Source organism: Panthera tigris, chromosome B4, assembly GCF_018350195.1.
Source record: "Panthera tigris isolate Pti1 chromosome B4, P.tigris_Pti1_mat1.1, whole genome shotgun sequence".
Classification (NCBI taxonomy): domain Eukaryota; kingdom Metazoa; phylum Chordata; class Mammalia; order Carnivora; family Felidae; genus Panthera; species Panthera tigris.
The window spans coordinates 73195972-73222052 of record NC_056666.1 but is presented as its reverse complement, the minus strand read 5'-3'; the positions used below and the strand labels follow the sequence as shown (position 1 = coordinate 73222052).

At 42.6% G+C, this 26081-nt stretch overlaps 1 long non-coding RNA gene across 2 annotated transcripts; it reads right to left on the bottom strand.

Moving 5' to 3' along the window:
- Window positions 1-442: 442 nt before the first annotated feature.
- Window positions 443-26081, bottom strand: LOC122240095. 2 transcript variants are annotated; one of them, XR_006219423.1, is made up of 3 exons: window positions 25927-26081; window positions 22820-23072; window positions 443-637 (listed from the first exon to the last, which is right to left on the bottom strand). It is a non-coding gene; the product is annotated as an uncharacterized LOC122240095 (long non-coding RNA). The 2 variants fall into 2 exon arrangements; XR_006219422.1 differs by lacking the exon at window positions 443-637 and adding an exon at window positions 17776-17902.

The following is a 26081-nucleotide window of genomic DNA, read 5'->3' as shown; positions in this document are numbered from 1 at the left end:
AGAGAGAGGGAGAGAGAGAATCCCAAGCAGGCCCTGTGTTGTCAGTGTTGAACCTGCCCTGGGACTTGATCCCATGAACCTTGAGATCGCGACCTGAGCCGAAATCAAGAGTCAGATGCTTGACTGACTGAGCCACCCAGGTGCCCCCCTGGCCCTGAGCTGTTGTATTTTTAGGTGCAATAATATCTGTCCCATTTTCTGATTGTTCCATTTTCATAGCAGCTTGTTCTCATTTTTGGTAGCAAAAACTTTAAGTTTTTATTTAAGTTCCAGTTAGTTAATACACAGTGTTATAATAGTTTCAGCTGTAAAATATAGTGATTCAACACCATAGAACACCCAGTGCTCAACACAAGTGCACTCCTTAATCGCCATCACCTGTCCCTCCCCAACCCCGCCTACCTCCCCCAAACTCAATTTTAATATTAATTGTTTTTTGAAGTATAAGTTCTTTTTTGTTCATCAAGTTATCTCCTCTTTTCTAGAGTATTTCTTCTGTTCATCCTGGTCTTTCTCTTCCACGGTGTGGATTTTCTTTAAATGCCTGGTGACCCTTGATTTCCTTTTATTGTGTATGGATGTTGGTAGACACACATACTGAGCTTGGGTTTCCTTTGTAGTTGTGTTCGATCTGGCTCTACATCAGTCCGAGTCCAAACAGGAAAACAAAAGCACATTAAACATGGTAAACATTCACATAGATCAAAGTTAATACAGACATTTTTTACAAGAATTTTGGAAAGTCTGGAGGAGCAAAAGACAGTAGAGTCAAGTTACTTGAAGATTAATAACTATAGGAAACTGTGACCATCTCTGTTTTGAGGAGGCAAAACTTTACCCAAAGCTAGCTCGGATGTGCTGCTAAGGGTCCTGCTGTTGAAGCCCAGCTGTCTGAGCAGGAACCCGGTACTCTGATCTAAATATCCCCCCTGGGACTGGGGTCGGCAAATTTAAATGCCTACAGGGCTTGGTAAGCCTTGAAATATATGAAGCAGGTGGGCTGGTGGGCCTGAAACAGCGAGGGTGGTAGGAAATGCACACCCAGCCAAAAGGCATTTGCATGACATTTTGCAAAATATTACGGCTGTCTAATAAAACTGATTTTCGGCTAGATTCTATATCTGCCGGTTTCCACTCTCCCAACATATTTTAAATATTTACTTTACAGGACAACTTATTTTCAGGTTTACCAAAGGCCTAATAACGCACACCACAGAGAGTGAGTTTTACTATTATCTGTAGAGCTGGATATTAGCAATTGGTGTCCTACTACATTATTTTGTTAGATTCATATATCGTAGTATGATTTGGGTCATACTGGTGAAAACATTCAGTTGGTGTTTTTATTCAGCTCTTTTGAGGGTATAGGAAAACAATCTTGTTCCTTTTAATATTTTATAGTCTGCTTTTTGTAGCTCTGTCTGACAAACATGAGCTGGAGTATCATTACGTTTTGGATGCCTCCCAGATATGAATATCACTTTTCAGACCATAAAAGGAGTGACAGGATCCTTGGCAAATGGACTAGGGAGGACTGAACCTCAAAAGAACGGACTTTATGCTGACTGAAACAGTGGAGAAAAGGAAACAAGAAAAAGAAAAGTGGACCTGTCATACGGCCACCTGAATTTTCCCAGATATTATTAAGTTTATGGGGGAAAGACTCACACCAAGACCAAGCAATTACCTTCAACTCTAGGAGAAATGAACCAAGATGTTTTTGTGCCTTAATGCATGCCAGGCTCTGTACATTATCATTTTGTTTTTGTCAAGTTAACCACACATTTGAGCCCATATTATGGATGGAAGCTTGAGGCTCAGAGAATTTAAGCACCTGACCAGTTAAACAACTATTAAGTGCCACCTCTGCTATTTAAACATAAATCTGTTTGATTTCAACCCTTGGGTTCTTTCCTCTACACCATACTATTTCTTTATGAAGTCAGAAGTTAGTAAGAGATTTCAGAAGACCATGGGGAAACTCTCCACAAAGGAGCATTTTTGAGAGCTGTCTGTTTTCCCTTGACAATGTATTTTTTTAAATATTTTTTAATGTTTATTTTTGAGACAGAGGGACACAGAGCATGAACGGGGAGGGTCAGAGAGAGGGAGACACAGAATCTGAGGCAGGCTCCAGGCTCTGAGCTGTCAGCACAGTGCCTGACGCGGGGCTCGAACTCACAGACCGTGAGATCACGACCTGAGCCGAAATCAGACGCTTAACCGACGGAGCCACCCAGGTGCCCCTTCCCTTGACAATGTATTGAGAAAGTGTTATAAATTTTAGACATTTTACTGGTTACTTTGCAAGCAGAGCAATAAATGAGTAAAATTATTCCAACTTCATATCCACTTGGGTAGCTGTTGAGCCAACCAAGTCAGGCGTTGGTGATGACCCGGCAATCTTTGCCCTGTTCCACAAATAGAGCAGTGATGACTCATGTGCACAAAGTTGGTAATAAACTCACTTGCTCATGCATGCACCCTGAGCTGTGGTCCCCAGTGACTTAACGGGTCTCTGAATGTTGACAGCCAGCCACATCTAAAATCGCAGCTAGGAATAGAAGGGAACTGAGAAATCAGATACTGTGCTCTACTTCCAGAACCCTCACCGCACATAATGGAAAAACCAGCACAGGCCTTCAATAGGTAGCTGAAAGACTGAATTCTGGGCTGGTGGAATTAACCAACCTGAAAGGTGATTGTTCAAGGGCCAACTGATCCTGTGACTTGAAGTAAGTAAGAGGCCCTGGAAAGCCTGGCAGTTCATGAACACTGTCTGGTCGTATTCCCTCTTAAAATCAACATGTTGATATGTTTCTGAGCATATAATGGGCACTGCCTAATACCCCTAATTGCCACTTAGTGTCAATCTTGGGCTTATTCTTTCTGTGTGCTTTATGATCCCTTAATTGGTTGATTAGACCAGTGCTGGCTGTGAAGGAGGTAAGTTAGTGTTGCCTTCTGTCTACTCTTGAGACTAGACGTCAATATCCACTACCCTGCGGAGGCCACACCTTGATTTTTCCTTTGCCGTATCTTGTTTTGAAATCAGATACACCTGGAAAGCCCTTTATGCTTGTTAGTATTAACTCAGAAGGTCCTAAATAGCTTCGCAACGTCCTCTCTTGCCTCTCTCTAATCCAGGGGTCCTCAAACTTTGGCATGCACAGAATGCACCTGCTAGACTTGTTAAAACACAGACTGTAGTGCCCCAGCCCAGTCGCTAAATCTAGGTGGAAGCCCCAAATTACGCATTTCTAGCATGTTCCTAGGTTATGTTAATGCTACCAGCCAGGTCATTCTTTGCGCACCAACCAGGTACTTCAACTCTGCTCTGGAACACAGAGACCTAGCCTTGCAGAAACCCATCAGGAGACTCAAGGCTTTGTGAAAAGCAACACTGAGGAAAAGCCAAACTCTGTTTTTCCCCCTAAGTGGGGGAAAGCCACAACGACCCTCTAATTCCGTGGTTCTCAAAGTGCAGCTCCCCAACCGGAAGTATTAGTGTCACCCAGGGACTTGCTAGGAATGCAAATTCTCAGGCCCCACCCCAGACCACTTGTGTCAGAAATTCTGGAGGTGCAGCCCCGCAATCTCTTTTCCGAGCTCCCCAGAGCTTGTCGTCTACAAGGCAGAGTGGCTTTTAATTGAATTTTTTATTGTGGTAATTGTGGACTCACATGCAGTTGTAAGAAATATTGTGGGGAGATTTCTTGTACACTTTGCCCAGCTCCCCTGAAAAGTAACATGTTGCAAAACGATAACTCAGTCATAACTGAGGTTTTAACATTGATACAATGCACCTCTTTTATTTGGAATTCAGCGGCTTTCCTTGTAGTAATGTGTGTGTGGCGGGCAGACACGCATGTGCATATTAAGTTCTATACGGTTTCATTACCTGTGTTTATTGGTGCATCAACCACCACAAACGAGTTCCAACACCATAAAGACCCTTCGGTTCGTCCTTTTTTTTTTTAATTTTTTTTTAACGTTTATTGATTTTTGAGACAGAGCATGAACGGGGGAGGGGCAGTGAGAGGGAGACACAGAATCTGAAACAGGCTCCAGGCTCTGAGCCGTCAACCCAGAGCCCGACGCGGGGCTCGAACTCACGGACCGCGAGATCACGACCTGAGCCGAAGTCGGACGCTCAACCGACTGAGCCACCCAGGCGCCCCTGTCCTTCTTTTTAAACTGTTCCCTCTAGCACAGCCTGCACCTTCCTGGTTCCTAACCCTTGGCAGTCTCTCTTCTGTTTTCCATTCCTAATGTTTGTCATTTCAAAAATATTATATAAATGAAATCATACAGTATGTAACTTTTTAGGATTGGCTTTGTTTCACTCAGTATAATTAGCTGGAGGCTCATCCAAGTTGGATGTATCAATAGTTTGTTCCTTTTTATTGCTGAGGAGTTTTTAGGGGGAGTACGTAAGACAGTTTGTTTAAACATTCCTGTTGAAGGACATCTAGACTGATTCCAACTTTTTGGCTATTACAAAGAAAATGGCTGTGAACATCCACAGAGAGGTTTTTGTGTGAGCATAAGTTTTCATTTATTTGGGGATAAATATCGAAAAATATAATTGCTAGGTGGTATGTAGTTACACGTTTGGTTTTATGAGAAACTCCCAAACTATTTTTCAGAGTGGCTATACCAATTACATTTTCGCAGCAAAGTGTGAATGATCCAGTTTCTCCACATCCTCACCAGCATTTGGTGTTCTCACTATTTTTTGTTTTAGCCATTCTGATAGATGTGTAGTAATACCTCACCAGAGTTTGAACATACATTTCCCTAATGGCTAATGATCTTGAACCTCTTTCCATGTGCTTGTTTGCTATCTGGATATCCTCCCCAGTAGCATGACTGCTCACGTCTTTTGTCTATTTCTAACTGCATTATTTTTTGTTGTTGCTGTTTTTTGCTGTCAAGTTTTAAGAATTCTTTACATATTCTAGATACAAATCCTGTGTTGGTTGTGTGGTTTGCAAAACTTTTTCCTCCAGTCTATAATTTCTCTCTTCGTCCTCTTCACATACATTTTCACAGAGCAAAAGGTTTTAATTTTGGTAAAGTCCATTATCTCCTTTCATAGAAAAATTGTCCATAGTGAGGTTGGTTTTTTTTAAGTTTTTTTTTAATGTTTATTTTTGGGAGAGAGAGAGAGAGAGAGAGAGAGAGAGTGGGGCAGGGGCAGAGAGAGAGGGAGACACACAATCCAAAGCAGGCTTCAGGTTCCAAGCTGTTAGCACAGATCCCGACGTGGGGCTCGAACCCACAAACCGTGAGATCGTGACCTGAGCCGAAGTCAGACACTTAACTGACTGAGCCACCCAGGCACCCCATAGTGAGGTTTTTTTCTTTATATTGTGGTAAGATACACATAACATAGTGACCTTTCAAAACACCTTTCTACAGTGACCCTTTAAAACACAGATCAGATTATGTCGCTTCCCTGTTTAATACCTTTTAATGGTTACCTACTGTCCTTAGGATAAAGTTAAAATCCCTAATGTGGAGTAAAGCTTCCAGAGTGAGGCCACTCTTCTTTGCACCTCAGCCAAACAGAACTGCTTTTAGTTCCTCTAAGATATCTGGCTTTCTCTTTCTTTACTCCTCTGGGACCATATTCTCCTATCTTCTTCCCTTTACAAATTCAGGTTTTAGCTGCTATACTGTATATTTTACAGCACAAGCATCAATACTCTCAAAGCACTTCTCACATGGAGTTGTAAATGCACATTTTTCTACTTTCCCCATTTGCTAAGCTCCTTGAAGGCAAGAGCTATTTAGTCATTGCTGTCTTTCCTTTGCTTGTTGAAATGCCTGCCACACTATACGGCTAGACCTAAGTCACTAACCCCGGTAAAATACAGCCCTCCTCACAGGACCACCCCTCAGGAAAAGAAAGCAAAATCTAACCCAAACATTAGCCCCAAACTCAACATCACCCTCATCCTATCTGATCAACTTTCAAGACGTTCTGAAGTTACAAAGCAGCCTTTATTATTGAGCGCTTGTGTGTGGCATGGTATTTTTTTTGGCAAAGTGTTTTATAATTAGCTTGTTGATTGTTTCTCAAAACCCTGAAGGAGAAATGTTCCCCTTCTGTCAGAGATCAGGGAACTGTTCCCAGAAAGATCAGAAAACTGCATCTAAAATCGTATGGCAAATCATTAGCCCTCACCACAAACTGGTTTTGTCTACTTGGCTTTGACCCTGATGTGTATTGGGGAAATCCATGGAAACCCAGGGAACACCCAGAGGGGGGTTATCCAATATAACTTTCTTTTTCAGGCTGTTGACAAAAATTGAATGATTATTTTAAATGTCTGTTGAGTGTACAAATCGAACAAATACGAGCCTACTTTTTTATGTGGAATGAGTATTCCTGTTTAAAGAGGTAGGCTAATTATGAGTCCTGCTCCTCACTAGCTTACTGAGTATTTTCTAGTTTATGGACTAGGTCCCGCAAATTAGTATAACCCTATACGATAGCTTCTATAATTAGTATTCGTATAACCCTAACCCTGTAGCTTCTATGACATTGGAAGCAGAGAAAAATCTTCACAATTGGCAGTAGTTAATTCTCCTTATTTCGCACAATTTAATCTGGATGTCTTCTCTACTAGCTGAGTGGATTTAAAGATGGACTCGAGCCCTCCATAGCAAGCCCTCACAAAAGGAAGAAGAGCCCTCCTCAAAGAGAGTGGTAATTCAGGAAGAAAATTCAGAAAGAAGGCTGACTGGCCCATCCCCCACACGATACCTTCTAGTATCTTCTAGAAGTTCTAAGGTAATATAGTTTGAAAGTCTACACAGTCTCCCTTGGGGTGACTGTGTTTGGGCTGACTGCAGTAGTAGGCCTCCTTGTTAGACCAAGGCTTGATTGTTGTTGGATCACCGTCCTTGTTGGATCACCATCCTTGCGTTCTTGCCAGAAGGACAAGATCTAAAGAACAGATCTGTCTCAAAGTATCACCCAAACCAGTGAGCCAAGTATAACAGCAGCCCCAGCCTGCCACGGGCTCAGGTCTTGGCCTGCATCTATCTCTCCGGGCAGGACCTGCTCATCTCTGGTTAATCTGCCCCAGGACTATTGCATCAGCAGCAGAAATTTACATCCAAAAGACATATTTTCTCCCCAAATCCACTCAGAAATATTATAGGCTCAACGATTTTATCTTGATCATGAAGACAACATTTAACTGATCCTGAGATTCAAAACATTTTTGTAGTCTGGATTTAGTGACCAATATAAAACTGTTGTTCACTTATTTATTCAATATATACTTACTGAGTACTTCCTCTGCTCCAGGCACTGTGTTTAGCACTGAGGATAGAGCGGTCAAAGCTTACAGTATGGCAGGGGCAGAGCCTAATATTAAACAGTCATACGAGAGCACACGTACATCCTTTAAAGCCGGCCTATGTATGCAGCACTCATTTGTTATAACACCATTTATATCTAAAACAGTTTCCTTAAAGTACACACACAGCACATTATATAGTAAACACTCTATTGCAGTGCATTGCGGGTGCGTGTATTTCCCCCACGCTCAATGAGAGCCAGCTCAGCCGTTGGAGCATCAGCCACCAGGCTGCAAAGACCCTCAGCCTGTCCGTTTCTCAGCAGAAACACCAGGCTGCCTACATCCACGCAGAGCTGAATTCTGCCAACAACTCGCATGAGCTTGAAGCGGGTTCCTCCCCAGAGCTTCCAGACACCTTTGACTTTATAGTTCCTGGATCAGAAAACCAGTCAAACCTACAGGATTGCCACGGAACTGTGGGATAATAATTAGCGTTGCTTTGAGATGCTGAGTTTGTGATAATTTGTTACAGCAACAGAAAACTAATAAAGGAGTAAGGGCGTGGACACGAATCAAGAAATGATTCCAGAATTGTAACTAGGTGTTGGTGGAATGGACCACACAACAGTATGAGAGAGACAAGAAATGGTCAGAGTCTATATATTTTGAAAGTAGAGCCCGAACGATCTACGGATGTGGTACATAATTGGGAGTGGTCGAGGGTGACTCCGGGCTTTTTGACTGAGCAGTTGGAAGGATGAAGTCACCTGTAAATGGAGCAGTGTGCAAAGATAAATTTAGAGAGGTGGGGAGGCACTGCATTATGCACAACTTTCCTAGTTACGTTAAGAATTTTGAAAGAGAGTAGATCCGAAAGTTCTCATCGCAAGGGGAAAATTTTCTTTGTTACCTGTTTGAGTTGATGGTAACTTACTACGGTGATCATTTTGCAATATGTGCACGAGAAGTCATTATGCTGTATGTTTAAACTTATCCAGCGTTGTATGTCAATTAGATCTCAGAAAAACTAAAAAAAATAACTTTTGGTGTTATCTTAAAAATAAAGGAAAGTTACTGAATACTTTTAAGGAGACAAAGATTACAATCAGATCTGCATTTTAAAAAGAGCACTCAGGAGCCCCACAGTGGAGAAACAGATGCAGTCAGGTACACCCACCCAATGCGAGTAGGTAACTTACACAGTTAGGAACGGCAGCAAAGCCAGGGTCCTCCAAGGTGAGAGCAAGGAGAGCCTCCCAGCTCATTAGAACAGAATTTCTCACGCGTAAGTAAGAAGATGAGAGACTATTTCAAAAGGAAAAATCCTCAGAGGCAACCAAGATTTATTAAAACTATTTTAACTACAACATTCCTTAAATATGTAATAAAACTAGGCACAAACAATGCATAATCATAATTCTTATACCACTATAAAAGCAAATAAATTTACAAATTAAACACTGAGAAACATACCACTCAAACTTAGAACGTTAATACGCTATTGCAGAAGAAACTGTTTCACGGAAACTCAACTGCCAAAGCTTGACTTAACAGTTGAAAGATGCAGTCTGTCTTTTTTTTTTTTTTTTTTTTTAGGCAACAACAATACAAAGGCAAACACCTGCTCTCAAGTGTGTTGTAAGAAATGATGTTACTAACATCAAAATTTTGCTTGCTAGTTGGAGAAAATCAGATGTCATAGCAGTCAACATTTTGCCACTGGACAACCTTCAAATGGCGTTTTTAATGAGGCACCACTTGATAGTTCTGTAAAGTTTACTTACTGGCATCAAGATGAGATAGCATTGTAATATCTGTAACATCTTAGAAATTTTCATTAATATGACATTTAATAGTCTTGTTGAGCATTCATCATCATATGTTTACCCCTCCACTCACTAACAATGAACTATTGAGAAGAAATACAGATATGAAAGTGGAATTTTGTAACACATCTGCTTACAACACCACACAGTTCCTTCAAATTTAGCATGCCTATACGCAAAAAAAGGAAAACTACAAGGACTAGAAAGGAAGAAACAAAATTAAAATTATTTGCAAGTGATGTGATTTTGTACAGAAACACCGCAAAAGATGCTACAGAAAATTAGAAACAGCAAGAGAGATGGGGGCCTGGGTGGCTCGGTCAGTGGAGCGTTCGACTTCGGCTCAGGTCATGATCTCACGGTTAGAGTTCGAGCCCCATGTTGGGCTCTGTGCTGACAGCTCAGAGCCTGGAGCCTGCTTCGGATTCTGTGTCTCCTTCTCTCTGCCCCTCCCCCACTCACTCTCCATCTCTCTCTCCTTCAAAAATAAATAAACATTCAAAAAAAAGTTTAAAAAGTGAAATAACCAGAGAGCTTTTATAGCAAAGTTGCTGCCAATAAATGTTGGCATGCATTTCACATGCCAGCAGCAGTTGAAAAATAAAATTAAACAGACACTTTTTAAAATAATAATATAGTTTTGGGTGCAATTGTAAATGGGATCGATTCCTTGATATCTCTTTCTGCTGCTTCATGATTGGTGTATAGAAGTGAACCGATTTCTGTACATTGATTTTATATCCGGTGACTTTGCTGAATTCATGTATCAGTGCAAGCAGTTTTTTGGAGTCTTTTGGGTTTTCCATGTAGTATCATGTCATCCGCAAAGAGTGAAAGTTTGACTTCTTCCTTGACAATTTTTGTTGTCTGATTGCTGAGGCCAGAACTTCCAACACTATGGTAAACAACAGTGGTGAGAGTGGACATCCCTGTCGTGTTCCTGATCTTAGGGGGAAGCTCTCAGTTTTTCCCCATTGAGGATGATATTAGCTGTGGGCCTTCCATTTCGGCTTTATGATGTTAAGAAATGTTCCTTCTATCCCTACTTTCCTGAGGGTTTTTATCAAGAAAGGATGCTGTATTTTGTCAAATGCTTTTTTTGCATCCATTGAAAGAATCAGATTGTTCTTATCCTCTCTTTTATTAATGTGGTATATCACATTGATTGATTTGTGAATATTGAACAAGTCCTACAGCCCAGGAATAAGTCCCACTTGATCATGGTGAGTAATTCTTTTAATGTACTGTTAAATTCTACTTGGAGGCATCACAATTCCAGACTTTAATTACAAAGCTGTAATCATCAAGACAGTATGGTACTGGCATAAAAACAGACACAAAGATCAATGAAACAGAATAGAGAATCCAGAAATGGACCCACAAATACATGGCCAACTAATCTTCAACAAAGCAGGGAAGAGTATCCAATGGAAAAAAGACAATCTCTTCAGCAAATGGTGTTGGGACAACAGGACAGTGACATGCAGAAGAATAAAACCACTTCCTTATGCCATACACAAAAATAATTTCAAAATGGATAAAAGGCCTAAATGTGAGACAGGAAACCATCAAAATCCTACAGAAGAAAACAGGCAGCAACCTCTTTGATCTCAGCCACAGGAACTTCTTACTAAACATGTCTCCAGAGGTAAGGGAAATAAAAGCAAAAATGAACTATTAGGACCTCATCAAGATAAAAAGCTTCTGCACAGCAAAGGAAACAATCGACAAAACTAAAAGCCAACATATGGAATAGAAGATATTTGCAAATGACATGTCAGATAAAGGTTAGTATCCAAGATCTATAAAGAACTTACCAAACTCCTAGCACCCCCAAAACAAATAATCCAGTGAAGAAACGGGCAGAAGACATGAATAGACACTTTTCCAAGGAAGACATCCAGATGGCTAACAGACACATGAAAAGATGCTCAACATCACTCATCATCAGGGAAATATAAATCAAAACCACAATGAGGTACCACCTCACACGTGTCAGAATGGTTAAAATTAACAACTCAGGAAACCACAGATGTTGGTGAGGGTGTGGAGAAAGGGGAACCCTTTTGCACCTCTAGTGGGAACACAAACTGGTGCAGCCACTCTGGAAAACAGTATGGAGGTTTCTCAAAAAATTACTATAGACTACCCTACGACTAGCAACTGAACTATCCAAAGGATACAAAAATGCTGATTCTAGGGGCACATGAACCCCAATATTTATAGCAGTACGGCACATGAACCCCAATATTTATAGCATTAAGGCACATGAACCCCAACATTTATAGCACTATGAACAATAACCAGGTTATGGAGGGATCCAAAATGTCCATCATCTGATGAATGGATAAAGAAGATGTGGTATATATATATATATATATATATATATATATATATACACACACAATGGAGTATTATTCAGCAATGAAAAGCATCTTGTATTCCTGCCATTTGCAACAATGTGGATGGAACTAGAGGGTATTAAGCTAAGCCAAATTAGTCAGTCAGAGAAAGAGATATCATATGATTTCACTTGTATGTGGAATTTGAGAAACACAACAGATGAACATAGGGGAAGCGAAGGCAGAGGGAAGCAAACTGTAAGAAACTCTTAAACACAGAGAACAAACTGAGGGTTGCTGGAGGGGCGGTGAGGGGAAATGAGTTAAATGGGTGATGGGCATTAAGGAGGACACTTTTCAGGATGAGCACGGGGTGTCATATGTAAGAGATGAATCACTAGGTTCTACTCCTAAAGCCATGACGACACTCTGTGTTAACTAACTTGAATTTAAATAAAACACATAAAGAAGTATCTAATATCAAAAATGACATAACATAGGCAAGAACTTTCTGGATAAATGCATAAAATTTTACCGAATGATGTTTAAAGAGGCCTAAGAAAATGGAAAGATAAACGATGTTCATTGAGTGGAAAGTGCAATATTTAAAAAAGGTCAATTCTCTAAATTGATTCAGTGAAATACTAACCATATATCCAACATGTTTTTCTTTTTTGAAAATTAATAAGCTAATTATAAATTCTGCATAATGCAAAGAGCTGAGAATAACTAAGATACGTTTGAAGAAAAAAAAAGGTGAGATGACAAGTAGACATCGTTTACATAAGGTATTATCAAATTAAAGTACATAAGCACACATTGGTGCAGGCAGAGAAAAATAGACCAATAATACAAATTAGACTTCCCAAACAGATACATTAATATACAGGCTGTTGAAATAAGATTGGGGTAGTATTGCAGGTCAACAGGGAAATGATGATTTTCTTTTCAATAAATCATCCTGGGAAATTGACGATCCTTTTAAAGAAAAACAAAATTGAGTGCACTTCTCACAACATAAATAAAAAATAATCAGGTAGATTAAAAATCTAAATGAGAAAGCCAAAATTATTAAGCTTTATAAATATAATAAAACAGACTATCTTTATGACTTCAAGGTCATAAATTCTAATATTAGTCATAAGTAAATAAAGGTCAACTGCAAACTGTAAATAAAAGTCGCCTTGTAAATATTGTATAAAGTGCATAAACCACGTAAGATGGTAAGATCGATGGACTTAATTACACTAAAGTTAAGAGCTTGTGTTCATCAAAAGACACTGCACAGAGTAAAATGACAATCCACACACTGGGAGAGGATATTAACAAGCCATCAACAAGATGGGAGAGACTAGTGTTTTCTCTCGAGAAGGACCCACATAAAAGGAGATGTGATCATTACCAGCTCCAGGTCTTTGGGGAGGTAAGGTGTGAGCACTTCAGGAGATGCCTGTTTCGGATAACTGTGGCAACACTTGTCCACACCACCTTCTGTTAATACAGAAAGGACTCTGGTGAGCACAAAAAGAAGCAGCCCCCAGGTTGCAAGGGAAATGATGTCACCTGGGGGTTATTTCAGCGATGTGAAGGAGATAAAGCAAATGTCCAGGAAAGAAGTTGAAGGTAAGAAAGATTGAGGCTTATGGTGCAGGACTTCTAGAGGTCCCAGGGGTGAGCGGAAGGGGAGGGAGAGGCTCAGGTTTCGGTTAACCGATAGGATATAGAAAACAGTATGGAAAGGAGCCCTCAGGAGATGGCAGGTGACCAGAAGACGCCTGCCTGCATTCACCTGGCCCCATAAACTCAATTAGGAGGTTTAACGGAGGAGGTGAGCACCAAGATTTAGTAGGATTTGGCCATGTCCTTGAAGTAAGCCCAGTGAGTATAGTGGGAGCCGGGTGCGATCTCACTGGCGGTGGCTGCTCCTGTGACCGTAGTCCGGTTGGAAAAGATGCCCAGCAAGTGTGAAGCTGTAATCTGTCAGTGGAAGATGGAGTGGGGCCACCGGTGCCCCAGTGTATTCTCCCCAGGAATGGGTGTTGTCTTACGTATACTTTAAGGGTTCCCTCAGGTGCAAGCTGATAACTACTGTCTTCCTTTTCCTCTTTCCCACGATGAGATAAGCTTAACTTTTAAAATATCTCATTTAGGCTTTGGCAGCTGAGCCATTTAATCTTGAAGGTGGACATTTAAAAGTGTAAGTAAGCTAATGATTTACTTTGGGTCAGGAGACCGAGGCTTTAGATTAAATAGCAAATGTTGGCTAGTTCTGTTATTTGGGGAGGATATTATAAGAGGTCCTATGGTAATGCCAGATAATATAACAGAATGACTTAAAAAGAATTTTAGGGGTTCCTGGGTGGCTCAGTTGGTTAAGCATTGGACTCTTAACTTCGGCTCAGGTCATGATCTCACGATTTGTGATACTGAGCCCTGCGACCGGCTCTGTGCTGACAGTACGGAGCCTGCTTGGAATTCTCTCCCTCTCCCTCCCTCTTTGCTCTCTCTCCCCTGCTCTTTCTCTCTCAAAAATAAAATTATGTTAAAAGAATTCTATATTTTAAGAGGTGCATAATACTACAAAAAGGCTTATGGGTATAACTGGACACGTGGGTAGCCTTATTATACCAGCAAGGGTTTGTAGCTGTAGACGGCAAACCTTGAAGAATTTTGACAGAACAGAAACCCATGAAAAGGAGCACAGATCGCTCGGGACCAACTGAAGGGATGAAGCAGAGCCCTGCACTTGCCAGCAGGGGGCAGCTTTTTCTTCTCCATGGAAAGGAATCCAGGAGCTCCCTAAGGCCTTGGGTGGGGAATCTGGTGCAGGGTGACAGAGCTAGAAAATGCCCCTGTTCCACGGGAGGGCTGGTCTAAGTGAGCCGTCACTGCCCCCTCTCCGAGCACTGCGGCCTGTGGGGGACAAGGCGAGCGTGGGCTCTGTCCACGCCACTGGCTCTCCTGCAGCTGCTGCAGCCAGAGAGCGCGTCCCCCAAGTCTCTGTGGCCCCTGGACGGGGGCGTGTTGGAGACCCACGCATTCCTTCTGGCCCTCGCTCCAAAGGAGGTGAGGAAAGCAAGTGGCTGACCTACTCAGCTTTTGTAATAATCAGTGTCTGAACCACCCGACCAAGACTCAAAGGTGAGGAACCTCTCAAACACAGGAAAGGGGTTCTGACACTGGGCAACTGGCCACAACACTAACTTGTGACTGTTTCCTGTCCTTGTTGGCTTTTTAAACCTTTATTTGGATTTCACCCTGGCCTTCTACAGCACAGGTGACACGGAGCCTAAATGCAATAGGAGGCTCTGGAAATCAGTACGAAGTTAAGAGGATCGGCCCACGGATGAGTGAGGCCCTTCACTGGAAGGAGAAAGTATTTTGCAGGAAGTGGCGGTGCTTTAGGTCACGGATATGCCTTCTATTCACACGGAAGGAGGATGACAGTGTGACAGGAGGGGCCCGGAAACTGAGGTGTTAGTTTAAAATGAAAGAAATAAAATAATAATAATAATAATAATAATGAAAATTTAAAAAAATTTTTAAATGAAAGAAATACAGGGGCGCCTGGGTGACACAGCCTGTTAAGTGGATTAAACATCAACTCTTCATTTTGGCTGAGGTCATGATCTCACGGTTGTGAGTCGAATCCCCGCATGGGGCTCTGTGCAGTCAGCAGATTGGGATTCAGTCTGTCTCCTCTCTCTCTGCCCCTCCTCCCCTTTCTCTCAAAATAAATAAACTTTAAAAAAAAATGAAAGAAATAGAATATGATGAAGTTGAACTCGACTTCTTATTTAAAAAATTTTTTTTATGTTTATTTATTTTTGAGAGAGAGAGAGACAGACAGAGCACGAGCAGGGGAGAGGCAGAGAGAGGGAGACAGAATCTGAAGCAGGCTCCAGGCTCTGAGCTGTCAGCACAGAGCCCAAGGCGGAGCTCGAACGCACGTACTGTGAGATCATGACTTGAGCCGTGAGATCATGACCTCAGCCGAAGTTGGAGGCTTAACAGACTGAGCCATCCAGGTGCCCCCCAATTTCTTACTTATTAACATTTGACCCTGTAATGTTATTATTGCTGCACACACACATGTGGAGACTGCTACACATATACACATAGGTGTAGGAGCAGATATACATATAAACGTATGTAACAGTATACCTAATGTAGATATGTACTAATATCCATCTTTGTAATTGTTTGCTCTTCACTTTGCTTTTGTTTTCTCACTTTGTTTCATATTTTGCCTCCTTCCTTTCTCTTTCCTCCCCCAGTACTATTGATCCGACCGGATACCATAAGCAACCGAATTTCAACTGTAAGCCACATGCCCTTGATCCTGGTTCAATTCAATTCAATGTAATAAACATGTATTATTTGCCTATTAGGTGAAACACATACAGATATTTTTTAAAATTCAGTGACATATCTTGTCTCTCCTTGTCTCCCTCCTTACAGCTCATAATAGATTGTTTTTACAGGAGATATCTATCCGGGGCAGCACAAACAAAATGAATGGAGGGAGGCAGGCAAGGTACATACAAAACAAATGAACCAGTTATCTGGAAACTATTAGTGAGATACTTCTCTTTGTCACACTCTCTTGTTTTGTTATCCTTTAATATCTGAAGACACCCTGATTTTTGTACACCACTCACTAGCAAATTCGAAATACATTTGGAAATCACTACATAGACGATAAAGCCTGTGGGTAAATTAAATAAAGCACTGCTTCCAGCAAGAGAAAAACCTAGGAGATGCCGGTTTTATTTCTAATTCTCTTTTCCAATATTCGGAAAATATATTCTCATAAAATAGTGAATGATACGAAGAAAGGTGCACAATAGATGAAAAATATGTTGTGGGGCACCTATAATTTGCAAGAATATAATTAAGCTGTTATTGTTTAAATATGCTAGGTAAAGCTGGAGTCAATTTATTGGTAATACACTTTTGAGGCTCAACCAGGTGCCAATGCCCTGGGAAGCCAATGGTTCCGGGTTTGCCAAAGCCCAGTGGGGAGGGATGAAGGACTCTCGAGAATCTAATGAGGACACAGTTGTGTTGTTTTTAATCTAAAAATCTATCCTGTCACTTAACGGTCCTGAAGACCCAGATTGGCTATTGGTACAATCACTGTGAAGAGAAGATATTTCTGCAAAAGGAGATCGTTGCTGGCCATGTTAAAAAGATGAAAAGAAAAAATGATGACTAACAGAGTCTAAAGAAAAGGGATTTGCTTTTTGAAAGCAAGTATGCGACACACATGGCCAGCTTAAAATCAAGTTCTGGCACTTGAATCTGGAAACCTTCAAAGCAAAAAGTATGCACAGTTCTGCTCTTGTTAACACGTTCCCCCCGACCCCTTTCCTGCAACACTTCTTCCTAATCTTCAGCAGGCTTTCCAGCCCCCTACCCAGCTCCGTCTCCTTTCTGAGCAAATGACCTTGCCTCCTACCCTTCAGTGAAAGCAGTAGCACTCAGGGCCCAACCCTCCCAGAGTCCCAACTTTTACACTGACGTAAATAGGTGAGTAATTATTTGCTTAATGTCTGCACATCTCCCCTGCCCAGTGGCAAGCGCCCTGAGATCAGGGATGGAGCCTGTTCACCAGTGTGGCCAGCACATGGCCTGCCTGGGGCTCAAAAGGTATCTGTTGAATGAATGCATGAATGAATGAATGAATGAACACACTTCCTTCCCCCTCATTTATCAGTTTTTGTTTTAAAAACAAAAGTTGTGCTTTTTCCATAATACATCCTCGTGGTAAAAACCAAACCAAACCAAAACAAAACAAAACACGCCAGAATGGTACAGAATCAGACTGAAGAGAAGACTGAAGTCACCCTCCTGGGGAAATTCCTCTGGCTCCCGCCTCACCTCCCCGCCGGCCTCAAAGCTCACCTTCCCCTGCACCCAGATTTCATCCTCTTGATGTGAGCTCCCCCAGGAAACCCTTCTCCTCCACGTGGACGAGTCAGGGAGGGGGGCTTGGCAGGGCCTTTCCTCAGGGTGGCCAAGAGTTGCAACAGCTGAGGGTGAAGGCAAGTAGTGCGGCCAAGGGGAACAGTGGCTGGGCGCCAGGGAAGCTAAATCAGTCATCAGATCTTAAGGGTGAGAGCAAGCTAAAGAAAATAAGAGGCAAAGCAAAAGGTCAGGGCAATGCAGCAGGAGGTCAAGAATGTAAGTGCAAGCGGAGGCCAAGGGAGAGGGTCCAGGGCCATACAGATGAATGGAGGAGGGAGATCAAGAATGCATTTTCTTTTATTTTGGGGTGTACCACGGGGTTGACGACGGCAGGCCTGGCATTCTGATGCCTCTTTAGAACTGCAACCTATTCATTATCCTCTCTTTCTCCAGGCCACTGTTTCCAATTCCTTTCTCAGGCTGTAACGATGCTACGCCTCCTCACCTAAAAACAAAATAAACAAAAAACCCCTCTCTCAACCCTGACTCCCCTTCAAACTACCACACCCGGTCTCTCCTCTGCCAATTCGGGACACATTTCTTGAAAGAATCTCCCTGCCTGTAGTCCTCTCCGCCCACTCACTGCCCAGCTCAGTTGTTTCTGCCTCCTGCACCCCTGCTTTGCTGAAAACTGGGCTTTGCCAAAGTCATCCTTGACCTTCGTATGGCTATCATTAGATACAGAGAATGTGGTTTTGTTGCCATCCGAACTGCTCTTTGGAGCTCTGACCACCGCCTCCTCATTTGGCCTCTCTGACCTACCCCAGCCTCCCAGCCCCACCTCCCCCCCCCCCTACTCTGCTGGTTCCGCTTCTCTGTCTCTAGCTCATCCTTTCCTTTGTGAGGCTCTCCACTCATTTTTGTCTATAGCTGCCTATGGACATCAGGTAACACTGCGTGATAGACAGCCGGCTGTGGGTGTCGGCCCATCCTAGAGCCGTTAACACAGCGAAGCTGCTCAAGCACCCGGCCTGGAAACGAAACCTCTTCTGCATTATTGTCCAGGATTGATTGCCCTCCACCGATTTTCAATCCTTTATTCCCATATCGGCTCGCCACCTCCTTTTTCTTACAAGAAAGCATTCTTTCCAGTCATTTTGTCATCTTATTATGGTTACCATTCACTGAGCATTTGCTATTAGGGTGTTTCACTCTCACTAATTGATGCATTAAGTTGTTTCTTTAGTCTGCAAATATTTACCTACTCTTACTATGGTACAGGCGCTGTGGATGTATCATTTCTAGTGATTACAACTCACTTAGAAGATAGCATATTGTCGCTTGAGAGGCTGACACTGAGGCTAGCATTTGTCACTCCTGGCTGACGCCCCAAGGACACTCAAGAGGTACAACAGGAATTTGGATTCACAGCTCTTTACATTTCGCTAAGATACCAAAAATTAATAGTCTATCTCTCATCAAGCATCTTATGCCAGGAGCTTTCCTCTCCTTTATCTTATTATACAAGTGGTATCATTAGCTTATGGCCTGATGTTATTTTTGAAACACCTCATTTATTTTTTTTTTAATTTTTAATTTTTATTTATATTTGACAAAGAGAGAGACAGGGTGCAAGTGGGGGAGGGACAAAGAGGGAGAGAGGGAGACACAGAATCCGACCCAGGCTCCAGGCTCCAAGCTGTCAGCACAGAGCCCGATGCAGGGCTCGAACTCACGGACTTCAGATCATGACCTGAGACTAAGTCGGACGTGTAACCCACTGAGCCACCCGGGTGCCCCTTGATGTAATTTTTGAAACAGAGGAAGGAGAGATCATAGGAATGGACACCCCGAATGCCACAACATTATTATCGGCATTATCACGCTTGTTTCTGCATGGTCCCGACAAGGCTACCTATAAATCACGTAGCTTGAGATTCACTTATTTATTCACGTCCTCATTAGATCTTACAATATATTTGTAGGGGATGGAGAGGTGGGAAGATCAATTTTAATCAAATAAACAAGAGAGCATATTATTATATCTGAGGAAAGTCCCGGGAGGAAAAGATACAAACAGATATTAAAGAAACTTGACTCGGATTGGGGGGGTGGGGTCAGGGAAGTCTCCTAAGGACATAACATGTGAGTTGAGATCTAAGTGATAAACAGAAGTTAACCCCATAAATTGGTGAGTACTTCATAAGGAGGGAACAACAGCACATGCAGAGGCTGTGGGTAGAATAGGCGTATTGCTCTCTCTCTTTTTTTTATGTTTATTTATTTCTGAGAGCTTGTGCGCTAGCAGGGAAGGGGGCAGAGAGAGTGGGGGGATGGGGGATCCAAAGTGGCCTCTGTCCTGACAGCAGAGCCCATTGCCGGGATGGAACTCATGAGCCGTGAGATCACGACCTGAGCCAAAGTGGACACTTGACCAACTGAGCCACCCGGACGCCCCTAGGCATATTGCTTTCACAGCCTAGCTGCTGGGGCATAGAGTGAGGGTCACAGAAGAGGCCAAGAGGAGTAGCCTGGGCCAGACTACCCTGACCACGCAGCATTCTTTTTCATCTTAAGAATCAGAGTCCAGCAGGATAGGGTCTTACCAGATTTGTGTTCCGAAAATCTTCCTCTGGCTGCTGTGTGGAGAACCTGCTGGAGGCCCCAGGAAAGACAGAGGATAGTTGGGAAGCTGTTGCTACAGTGAGAGAAGTAGATGACACCTTAGACTAGCGTGGTGGTCACAGAGGAAGAGAGAAGTCCGTAAGTGTGATACCTATTTGAGGAGGCAGAATCAGTAGGACGTGCTGACAGAGTTAGAGAAGTAACGAAGAATAAAGCGCCACAGTTATGTGCGTGTCGGAGACGCCTAATCGCATGAACGATGGTGCCATCCACTGAGATGGGGAAGAGCAGTTGGAGGACATCACGGGTTTGCTGGGTTATGTTAAGATGGAAGGGTCTGTGGCACAACAAGGTGACCTCTGGATGTACAAGTCTGGAATTCCAAAGAGACCTGGGTTGAAGATAGGAAGTAAGGAGTCATTGGTGGAGTAATCAAGCCACGGCGTGCAGGAGACAGGCAGGAGGGGCTGCGGGATGAGAAAAGGTTAGGATGGAAACAGCCAGACTCCACCATCCAAAGGACTCACTTTCCTGTTATTTAAAAGAAAAACATTCTCTGAAGAAACTTAGCTACTTTTTTTTTTTTTGAAACTTAGCTACTTCTTAAAATAAAATTTCTCTTAACCAAATTTTAAAACACTAACGTAAGTAAGAAGGTTACAAAAAAGAAAGGAAACCCTGCACCTATCTGGTCCCAAATGAATCCGTATGTTTTATTTATTTAAAAAAAAAAACCCAAAGCATGCAAGATATTGACATTTGTTTAAGTCGAACAATGGTTGCTTGTTATAGGTCTCCGTAATTTTCATATGAATGAAATATTCCATAATGAAACAAAAACAGTGACAGTGAAATTGTTCCAGGAAATAAAGCCGAAGCCAATAAAAATTCAGGCCAGAAATTAAATACAAGAAGCAGGTAAGGGAAAATAAAGGATTGGAGATATGGCCAAGAAGCCCCTTGGCCTCAGTAGGAAAGGTGTTGGCTTAACCCAAGAAGATGTGCCCTGAAAGATACTGCTGATACGTGTGTAGGAATTTCCAACATTATAGAGACCATAACACATAAAATCTTGGTTCTGTTTACATTTCAGGATAATGGGAAGGAAGAAGTTGGCCAATACTATTTGTTTGGGCTGCACGTAAAAGTCATTAGTGTGTTTCATGAATAGATGGTACTTTTGTGAGCCCTGTGTATGCAAGAATATACTTAAAATTTGGAAGCGAACTACGTCTGAAATAAGACTAGTGATTTATAAGTGATCTCTAATCAGAAATGACTTTGGTCGTATGACAGGACAATGAACCACTGTCCCCCTCACCTATATCACCTACTACCACAACCACCACCATCTCCACTACCCCCAAGAAAAGGTAAGGGAGGATTGTAGAAGGATATCACCTTTAAAAACTTACTGTGGCCTTTATATTAAGGGATATATGGCTCAGTAATGAACCTCTTCTCACGGTACCTAAATGACTACAAACCCCATTGTTTTGGGAAACTATGCTTGAGAGATGTGGAGACAATTAGAAAAAGGAAGAGGCATAGCCGTAACTCTCAAGGGTGGTGTTATTTCAAAAGCAACTGGGTATGGAGTGCTGTGCCTAGTCCCGATTTTCTACTGTACTCCATGTTGTCAACCCTACCTTGGACCATCCTGTTGGACTCACCCCCATGGGGTGACTCTAGTAGTAAATAACTCAGACTTAGGAAAATGATTAATGATGACTGGGTCCCCTGAACTACCTTCTGGGGAAAGGGAAGGTCCCTAGGGTGAGGGCAATCCCTGGAGTATTGAAGGGACAGCTGTACCATCGACATTTGAAGAAGGGAGCCCTCCTCCATGCTTCATGGGCCTGAGGTGGAAGATCCGTTACTCCTCGTATGATGGCTATGAAAGGTTTGATTTCTAGAGGAACCTTTTATTTCAAAAAATCACAGTTAGCATATAGTTGTTTTCCCTTTATATGCTCTAGCTCCCTTTTACTTTCGCCAAGACTTCAGCAAAATCTGATTAGCCCACGTAACTGTGAGTAGTGATGTTGTAGTGGGGCAAAAGAGGATGGCCCCAAATGGAAGTGTTTCTTCACTTTTGGTAATGGGTTGAATAGTGTCCTCCAATAACTCATGCCCCCCTGGAGATTCATCATGTGATCTCATTTGGAGTAAACCTTTGCAGGTATACCTAAGGCAAAGATCTTTAGAGGAGATTACCCTGGATAAGGTGTGCCCTCAATCCAGTGACTAGTGTCCTTTATAACAGACGGGAAGGAGGAAAACATACAGATGAAGAGAAACGCCTATGTGAAGACAGAGGCAGAGATTAGAGAGACCCATCATTAGCCAGGAACAGCAAGCATGGCCCGCAGGCCTCAGAAGCTAGGAGCGGGCGTGGAATTCATTCCAGAAGGAACCAACCCTGCTGAAACCTTGATGCGAGACCTCCAGGCTCCTGAACTGTGAAAGAGTAAATTGCTGCTGTTTTAAGCAACCCGCTTCGAGACCATTTGTTAGAACAGGCCTAACTACCTGCTCCACAAATGAAATGAAACTACCACACCTCCACAAATGCCCTGGCGAGGGTGGCAACATTTGTTTGAGAGTGACTGGGGTCCTTGAGTTTCGGGCTGTAAAGAGCAGGAAAGCAGGCAGCAGCCTGGGACCGAGAGCAGAGGACGACAGAGGAACCAGTGGAAAGTGAGCAGCCAAGGAGACTGCTTAGAATGGACATAAGTGAACTCCCCCCACTTGCCCACCATGCTGGAAGGAGGGGAGCCAAAGGGACCAGGGATACCTCATGCTTGAGCTCTATCAGAATCCTCTTCAGGTACAGGAGTGTCCCTGATGTCCTCGACTCCTCCTCTCTTCTGACGACCTTCAGACTTCATGCACAGTGGGGCCATGTATCTCAATATGTCCACGTTCGTGTCGTTCTGACGATTACAAATGACGTGGGCTAAAGCAAGCTTAAATTCCTATTAAGGTCACACAAAATGTCTTGGGTCTTGCCAGAGGATGAGCTGTCAAGTGAAGCCCCGTTTTTCTCACTTAAAACAAAAAACAGCTTTAAAAACACCAACAACAAAACAGCTTTATTGCGATAATTCACCTATCATGCAATTCACTTAAAGTGTACCATTTCATGGGTCTTAGGATACTCACACATTTGTGCAGCAATTACCACAATTTTAGAGCATTTTCATCCCCGCCAAAAGAAACCTCCCCACCATATCCGTAACCTCCACCCCCATCCACAGCTGTCCCCTCATCCTCGCTTTCTCTCTTTTCTGGTTGTGGATGGCAAAGCAGATAGCCCTGAGGGTAGGTGGCAGCCGCCCTTAAGAAGAAGGCAGCTTTAGCATGAAGCTCATACCACAGGAGGCAACACAGAGACACAGAAAGCTTTTCAAATCAAAGGAGCCAATTATTTAAGCCAATCTGAATTGCATTTTCTGTCACTTGTATGTAGCTAAAAGCATCTTCACTGATATAATGACTAATGATGAAAAGGGACGAAACACAGTAAGAAAGACGCAGGATTTGGATTTCTTGTTTGGCAACTCTTTTTTTTTTTTTTTTTTTAAGTAGGCTTCACGCCCAGCGCAAGACCCAACGTGGGCCTTGAACCCATGACCCTGACATCAAGACTGAGCTGAGATCAAGAGTCAGATGCTTAACTGAGTCAGCCACCCAGGCGCCCTTGGCAACTATTTCTGATTGTCTGCCAAGGGCCGAGCACTTTACACGCATACTCTGGCCGCTTACTATCAATGTGACGTTAGGCGAGTCTTACCCTTTTGTACCTCTGCTTCCCCGTCTCTAAAGGAAGGGATAATGGGAAGGGAGGGAATGGACTTAATTATTTTTAAAAGCCTCTTCTTGCTCTGTTGTGTAGACTTCATTTTAAAAATGAATAATATCACCCCTCAAGCATTGTTAATTCAATCATCCATTCGTTAACTGAAAATAATTGGAAATCTGCAATGTACTGAGATTAAAAGGATAAATAAGACATGGTCCCTGATCCTAATGAGTCCATAGTTATTAGGGAGATAGATATGGAAGCAACTAACTGTAATGAGTGCCACAAAGGATATTAAAGATGGAGGTCACGAAGCATGGTGGCGTCTCCGAAGGGAGTGAGGGTCAGGAAAGGTTGCAAAGAGTACTGCAGTACTCAGTACTCAGTACTGCAGATGAGTAACAAGTTTAGAGGCAGATGGTGGGAAAGACAGCAAGTTATTTTTATAGATGTAAATGATATACATAATATGAATATATATTACACGAACATATCTAATATAAATATAGATAAGAGAGAGAATAGATTTAGAGAAAAGACTTAATTAAAAATGCAAATGTGAGAAAGTATTGGGAATCAATGACAGCAATAGGAACAGTAATATTAGAAAACCTAATGTTTACTGAGTATTTACTACATCAGGCACTATTTTATTCCATTTTAGGTACTGTCTTCCCCCCCCCCCCCACATAACCTCATGAAATACACCATCATTCCCCTAATTTTACTAAGGGAAGCACAGGGAAGTAAAGTCACTTGCTCAGTTGGAAAGTGGTGGCACCAGGCTACAAGCCCGGGGGGGCTACCCAGAACCACTGCAATGTGCAGGTATTCACGTAGGATTCTCCGAATGAAAGATAGGCAGACACCGTAGGGGAAGATTCTTTTTAAAAGTTTTTTTTTTATTATTATTATTACGTTTCTTTATTTTTGAGAGGCAGAGAAAGACAGAGTGCGAGTGGGAGAGGGCCAGAGTCAGAGGGAGACACAGAATCCGAAGCAGGCTCCAGGCTCCGAGCTGTCAGCACAGAGCCTGACGCGGGGCTCGAACCCATGAACCGCGAGATCATGACCTGGGCCGAAGTCGGACGCTCAACCGACTGAGCCACCCAGGCGCCCCTGAAAGATTCTTTTTAAACTAATAAGGTGTATTTGATCCAACAACCAATGAAGGAAGAGTAGTATTTAGAAATAGTTGGAATGTGATGGGGTAAATAATATTGAAAGGATAATATCAAAGGCATAGGCCGGGGATGATAGAGGCACTGATGAATTCTCCCGGTGCAATGTGCTGTGTGAGCCTCCTAACATGGGACCTGGAATATGGGACAATAGAGCTTTTATCTCATGAGGCAGCGTCAGAGCAGGGTGGACAACGTGCAAAGTGCTGGCCCTGGTGCCCAGCACATAGGAAACAGCCAGTGAACAACTATAGGTTTATAGAAGTTCTTGCTACAGGATGCTCTTCAGTAAAATCAGCAGATTTAATGAGAGAATGTACAGAAAAAGCCCTTTGGGGAAGGATACGGTGCTCTTCAGAGACGGTTTCATTACTATGACTGATTAAGTGGCACTTACAAACTAGAAACCTTGTTTTCCACAGGTGTTCATTCACTTCATTTATCAACAGAAGCAAGTCTCTCTTTTGCAGTCATGAATTTTCTCCTTCTAACTTGGCAATCACTAATTGTAGCATCAAGATGTTTTCAGATGTAGCTCCATTGTCAAGTCACTAAGCAACCGATTAACTGTACCTGAACTATTTTTTTTATTTTAAATTTTTTTTTAGTTTATTTAGTTTTGAGAGAGAGAGAGAGGGAGAGAAAGCAGGGGAGGGGCAGAGAGAGAGAGAGAGGCACAGAATTCGAAGCAGGCTGCAGGCCCTGAGCTGTCAGCACAGAGCCCGACGCGGGGCTCGAACTCATGAACCGTGAGATCATGACCTGAGCCGAAGTCAGCACTTAACCGACTGAGCCACCCAGGCACCCCAGATACCTGACCTATTTTAAATAAACCTGTCCGGTGAAAACACATTCTGGTAAGTGCCCCTCAAGGAGTAAGAAAAAAATATTCCTCTAAATTGAAACCCAAACTCTTACATTTTTGCAATGAAATATTGTTCTGTGGGACTCTGGTCCGATGGGAGAGATTCCTCTGGGGTCTATGTTAACCTTGGTCTGTCAGCAAAACCACGCTGCCGTGAGTCTCCATCTTTCATGATTCTTTGAGACTCAGGTGTTATAGACTGAATGTG